The sequence below is a fragment of the Hylobates moloch genome, unplaced genomic scaffold, assembly GCF_009828535.3.
Source record: "Hylobates moloch isolate HMO894 unplaced genomic scaffold, HMol_V3 SCAFFOLD_1, whole genome shotgun sequence".
Classification (NCBI taxonomy): Eukaryota; Metazoa; Chordata; class Mammalia; order Primates; family Hylobatidae; genus Hylobates; species Hylobates moloch.
This window is the reverse complement of record NW_026652276.1, coordinates 230543636-230550045: the sequence shown is the minus strand read 5'-3', so window position 1 is coordinate 230550045 and position 6410 is coordinate 230543636.

The window sequence follows — 6410 nt, the reverse complement described above, 5'->3', positions numbered from 1 at the left end:
TTGGGGCATGATGTTAAAGTTCATCTGGCTCTCATCATTCACTCCCTCCAAGTAGAAGTCCCTTCCACAGCCCCACAGGTGATGTCCTCATCCGAACCCAGCACCGCTGCCCGTGGCTGCCTCTCTGGAAGGCTGTGCCAGGATTAGGCACAGACCTGATTCTCTCGGCAGTGGGGAACCTCCGAAGGAGGCTGCCCTTCCCCCACCTTCCAGCAAGGTGACTGCAGAACCAAGCTCTGCTGTAGAAAGAGAGCTGGTAGCAAGGTGTCTCTTCACCCTCTGTCCAGTATACACACAAGGTGGCTTCATATACAAGGCAGCATGGGATCTCTGAGGAAGCCCTTAAGCTAATGTTCGGGAGTAGGAAGGTGGGCTTCACGGCTTCTGTTTTCCCTTCAGCCACCTACGGGGACCAGTCGTAGCCCTGAATTGTCATTGCCTCTCTTTCCCCGCAGATGGCGCCGAGGCGCTGGAACGGAAGCCCCTTTCCTTGACCAGCTCTCCCCTCCGAAATACGGATTCCAGAGATGCAGGTTCCTGCCTCTCTGCCCTACGTCCGGCAGAGCAGGTGGTCTCAGTGTGGTTTGATGGACGAGCAAAGGCATTCCAGATTCAGAACAGCTTCCTGTTCTGCTCACAGCAGCCTCAAAGTCGATTGAAAGTTTCTGGCAAAATACAAATTATTTCCTGGGAGGGGGTAAGAGAATGGATTAATTTACTTAGTTTCCTAGTTGAGAATTTCCCAAGGTACTGGGACTCAGAGCAGATGTGTCATTATTGGTGGGGAGGGGAGGTAAAGAAGTCTGGCTCGAATGTTCTCAGCTGCGACCCGGGACTCTGGTGGGGCTTGCACACACTCACATCTCCTTCTGGAGACCTCCGCCCGCTTATCTTTGGGGGCCTGTGGTCCCTCCCTGGCCCACTGCTCTGGCGAACTGCTGCCATCTAATGCAGTGCCACCAGCCTGCTGAGAGCTACAGTGGCTGCTCCCGGGCTCCTAGCACTCTGAAATCTGGCATGAAATAAAAGCATGCTGCCTGTGGAAGGCAGATAGATGCAGAAGTTCTCTGTGGTTAGCAGGGGGAATGGCTGGGAGGCAGCAGTGGTAAACTCTGATTGTTCTACAGTTTTGCCAACAAGAATGGTTCTCAATACTGGCTGCACGGCAGAATCTCCAGCAATTTAAAAATACACCAATTGAATGTGTACTTTTTTGTATATTGTGTTTTAATAAAAGTTTGTACACATATACATATGGTTAGATAGATGATAGATGCCAACTCCATCTATCAATCATCTCATTCTCCATGAATGAGAATCTGTATAGGTGGGGCCTAAACCTGATTTTTTAAATCTCTCTCAAGTGACCCCAATTTGCACTCAGGGAAGAGAACTGTTGCTCTATGAACTTCTCCATCATCTTAAAGATCCATGTCCAGATTACCACCAAGCCAGAATCATTTTTAAAAATTTTAAATGGAGGAGATGAAGGAGTGTCTGAGGACATGCAGGGTCAACAGAGATGCCCTAGGGCAATGCTCTGTCTTCTATAACAATGTGTGACTGGCCTGTTAACACATGGGAAACTGAGGCACGTTTCTGAGCCTGAGGTGTTGATGGTACCAGCTCAAGGTTTCTATTGGAATCCAAGGGTCCAATAAACACTTGGAAAATTTCGATGAATTTATTCCATCACCTTCACGATCTCTTTTTTTTTTTTTTTTTTGAGACAGAGTCACACTCTGTCGCCTGGGCTGGAGTGCAGTGGCACAATCACGGCTCGCTGCAACCTCCGCCTCCCAGGTTCAAGTGATTCTCCTGCCTCAATCTCCCAAGTAGCTGGGATTACAGATGCATGCCACCATGCCCAGCTAATTTTTTGTATTTTTAGTAGAGATGGGGTTTCACCATGTTGGCCAGGCTGCTCTCGAACTCCTGGCCTCAAGTGATCCACCCACTTCAGCCTTCCAAAGTGCTGAGATTACAGGTGTGACCCACCGCGCCCAGCCCACTCTCTGTCTTAAACCCAAATAAGAGTGTTATTCAGAGATTCAATCCAGGTTTATTGAACCCCCACTATGTAGCTGATCCGGTGTTGATGCCAGATATACCATATGTATTTGCCTCATCCACAGAGCTTACAACTGGGGTCTGGTGGGTGTGAGGGGCACACATTCAACAAAGTAACACACAAATAGATGCTGCAGATTACTAATTTTTATAACAATCTATTTCTTCCTCCCTGATTTGCGTCAGACACTGACGAATCTAATGTGAAGGTCCAGAGTTCAGTGTGCCTCTTGCCCTGCATGTTTTGGGGCCTTCCTTAGCTCTGAAGCCAGAGAATCCCAGCTCAAACTCACCTAGCAACTGTGTAGCTTTGAGCAAGTTTCTTAACTTCTGTGCTTCAAGGAAATCACAAAAAGTGCTCAATAGTTCTCTCCACATTAATCTTTTTTAGATTGCTTCCTGGGCTCTTGAGTTTTTTGTTACTACAAATAAAATCTTTAAAGTAATATTTTCTAACTGTTGGCTGTTGGTATATGTAAATAAAACTTAGTTTTGGTATACTGGTTTTTAACACTTCAATATGTCACCATTAAGCATATTAGCTATTGATATGGTTTGGCTGTGTCCCCACTCAAATCTCATCTTGAATTGTAGCTCCCATAATCCCCACATTATGGGAGGGACTCAGTTGGAAGTAACTGAATCATGGGGGTGGGTTTTTCCCTTGCTTTTCTCGTGATAGTGAATAAGTCTCATGAGATCTGATGGTTTTACAGAGGGCAGTTCCCCTATAGTCTCTTGCCTGCCGCCATGTAAGACATGCCTTTGTTCCTCCTTCACCTTCCGCCATGATTGTGAGGCCTCCTCAGCCACGTGGAACTGTGAGTCCATTAAACCTCTTTTCTTTATAAATTACTCAGTCTTGGGTATGTCTTTATTAGCAGCATGACAACAGGCTAATACAGCTATCATCTTTTTTTTTTGGTATATAATCCTCATCAAATTAAGAAATTTCCTTTCTCATCCCAGTTCACTTAGAATATTGATGGGTGCTGGCTCTTATCAAGTGATCTTTCTGCAGCTATTGAGATGATCATGTGAATTTTCCCCTTTAATCTATTATTGTGGATTACCACTGGTGATTTTCAAATGTTGAAACCATTCTTGATCTACAGGATGAAGCCAACTGGGTAATGACGTTTTACTCAGTAAAACATTTTGTATATTGCTAGATTCTCTTTGGCTAATATTTTGTTGAGTATTTTTCCTATATACATTTTTTGAGATTAGCCTGTAATTTTGTTCTCTTATACTGTCCTCAAGTTTTGGAAATTTCAAGATTACGCCAGTCTCGTAAAACGAGTCAGAGAGTGTCCCATATTTTTCCATTCTCTGGAATAGTTTGTATATTATTGAAATAATTTCCTTTTTAAATGTGAGATAGAACTTACTAGTGAGGCCTTTTGGGCCTACAGTTTCTTTTCTTTTTTTTTTTTTTTAGACGGAGTTTTGCTCTTGTTGCCCAGGCTGGAGTGCGGTGGTATGATCTCGGCTCACTGCAACCCTCACCTCCCGGGTTCAAGTGGTTCTCCTGCCTCAGCCTCCCAGGTAGCTGGGATTACAGGCGTACACCACCACGCCTGGCCAATTTTTTGTATTTTTTAGTAGAGACAGGGTTTCACCATGTTGGCTAGGATGGTCTCGAACTTCTGACCTCAGGCGATCTGCCTGCCTTGGCCTCCCAAAGTGCTGGGATTACAGGCCTGAGCCACAGTGCCTGGCCCTACAGTTTCTTTTGTAAGATGTTTGATCACTAATGCATTTTTTTTTCAATGGTATGGGACTATTCAGGTTTTCTTTTGTTTTTGAGTCTAAGTTGCATTCTTATGGGAGTTATTTTCATTTAATTTTCAAAATTTTGGCAAAAAGTTGCTTATAATATCATCTTATTGTCTTTCTATAGCCTGCAGCATCTGCAGTAATGTCACCTTTTTCATTCTGAGACTGCTTATTTGTGCTTTCTTTTTTCATTGATGATTTCATCACAGGCTAGTAGTCAATGTTATTAGCTTTGTAAACAAATGATTTTTGGCTTTGTTGATTATATCATTTATATGTATGCTATTTCAGTAATTTCTGCTCTTGTATTTGTGTACCCTTTTTAACTTTTCTTTGGATTTCCTTTGCTGTTCTGTTTGTTTCTCCTTGTGAATTCTGTCCTTCCTTTTCCACATACTCACTTATGTCTATACATTTCTAAGTACTGATACTGCTTTATGCTACACATTTTGATATGGTTCCTTTCCTTTCCTTTCCTCTCCTCTCCTTTCCTTCCTTCCTTTGTTTTTTTTTTTTTTGAGATGGGGTTTCACTCTGTCACCCAGGCTGTAGTGCAGTGGCACGATCTTGGCTCACTGCAACCTCCACCTCCTAGGCTCAAGTGATTCTCCCACCTCAGCCTCCTGCGCAGCTGGGACTACAGGCACATGTCACCACGCCCGGCTAATTTTTGTGTAGATGTGTGTGTGTGTGTGTGTGTGTGTGTGTGTGTGTGTGTGTGTGTGTGTTGTGTGTGTGTGTGTGTGTGTGTGTGTGTGTGTGTGTGTGTGTGTGTATATATATATATATATTTTTTTTTTTTCAGTAGAGATGGGGTTTTACTATGTTGCCCAGGCTAGTCTCAAACTCCTGGACTCAAGTGATGTGCCTGCCTCAGCCTCCCAAAATTTTGGGACAACAGGCGTGAGCCACCACACCTGGTCTGTGGTACCATAATAGTGGCAAACATTTTTAATTTCCATTATGATTTCTTCATTGACACATGGGTTATTTTAGCAGCATAATTCTCATTTTTTAATATATAAGAATTTCTGGTTATTATTTAATTCTAGCTTAAAAGGTAAAAGTATTGTCAGAGAACATACCCTATATAATTTCAATATTTTAAATTTATTTAAACTTACCGTAGGGCTTAATATGTGGTCAATTTTTGTAAATGTCCTGTGTATGCTTGAAAAGAATGTATATTAAGCAGTCCCATGGCACGCAGTTTTTGTTTGTTTGAGATGGGAGTTTCACTCTTTACACAGGCTGCAGTGCAGTTGCATGATCTCAGCTCACTGCAACTTCTGCCTCCCGGGTTCAAGCAATTCTTGTGTCTCAGCCTCCCAAGTAGCTGGGATTACAGGTACATGTTACCATGCCCAGCTAATTTTTGTATTTTTTGTAGAGACAGAGTTTCACTGTGTTGGCCAGGCTGGTCTCGAACTCCTGGCCTCAAGTGATCCATCCGCCTCGGCCTCCCAAAGTGCTGGGATTACAGGTGTGAGCCACCGCACCCGGCCCCATGGTATACTGTTCTATATGGGCATCAATCAGGCCAATTTTTTTAAGGAGCCTGTTCAAATCTTCTACATCCCTCCTGATTTGTTCCATCAATTTCTGAGAAAGATATGCTAAAACCTCCCAAATATGATTGTGAATTTGGGTGTTTCTCCTTTTAGTTCTTTACATTTTGAGGCCAGCAGAGGAAAAAATTGAATTTTTTTTTAACCCACAACATTGTTAATACAAAATAAGGCAGGGAAGAGAAAGCCCCTCGGAAGAGGTGGGACAAACAAAAAGCACAAAGTAAGAAAGTCTGTTAAAGCCTAAATAAATCAGCCAATTACATTTAAATGGATTAAGGGCTCCCAGTGAAGAGCAAAGTCTGTCAAGATGGTTTATGAGATAAAATCCATAGGTTGCATATAGGAGCCACATCCAAAACACAAACCCACACAAAGGTTAACAGTATGCCTGGTGCTCTTGACCAAGCACCTTCAGGGGGGAGCAGTGAATCATGGTTCTTGCACCCCGCAGGCCAGCCTCTCTTCCATCAGGACCCCCAGGGGTGGCCAGAAAATAATAGGGGCACGAGGAGCCCATTCATTCATAGTTTGAAGCAGAACCTTCACATGTTCCTGCCTCCTGGGGCACTCTGGCTGGCAGACTGGGAAGGTCGCACTCAGGTCAGCCAGGACGCGTTCGGCTCACCCAGGATGGAATGAGCAGCCTGGAGCCTTCTCTGCCCCCAACCCCAAACCCTGGAGCTCCTTTGAGTTCAAAAAGGTCCTTCAGTTTCTCCCATCAAAGGGACCACATTTCCTCTTCCAAGCCCCACTGTACAGTTCTTAAAGGAGATGGGCACAGTGCCAAAGACCTAAACTGCATCTAGATCTTCCACTACATCATCGATTCTAGAACGCGTTTCAGTGACTGTGGACAGGTCCTGGAGACCTAGACCTAGCGACCTGCCTCTGCAGGAAGAATGCAGCTGCAGACCATGGAACTTCTTACCACTTATTACTTACAATCCACATTCTTAAAACAATTTTAAACTTAATTATATGGTCCAACTG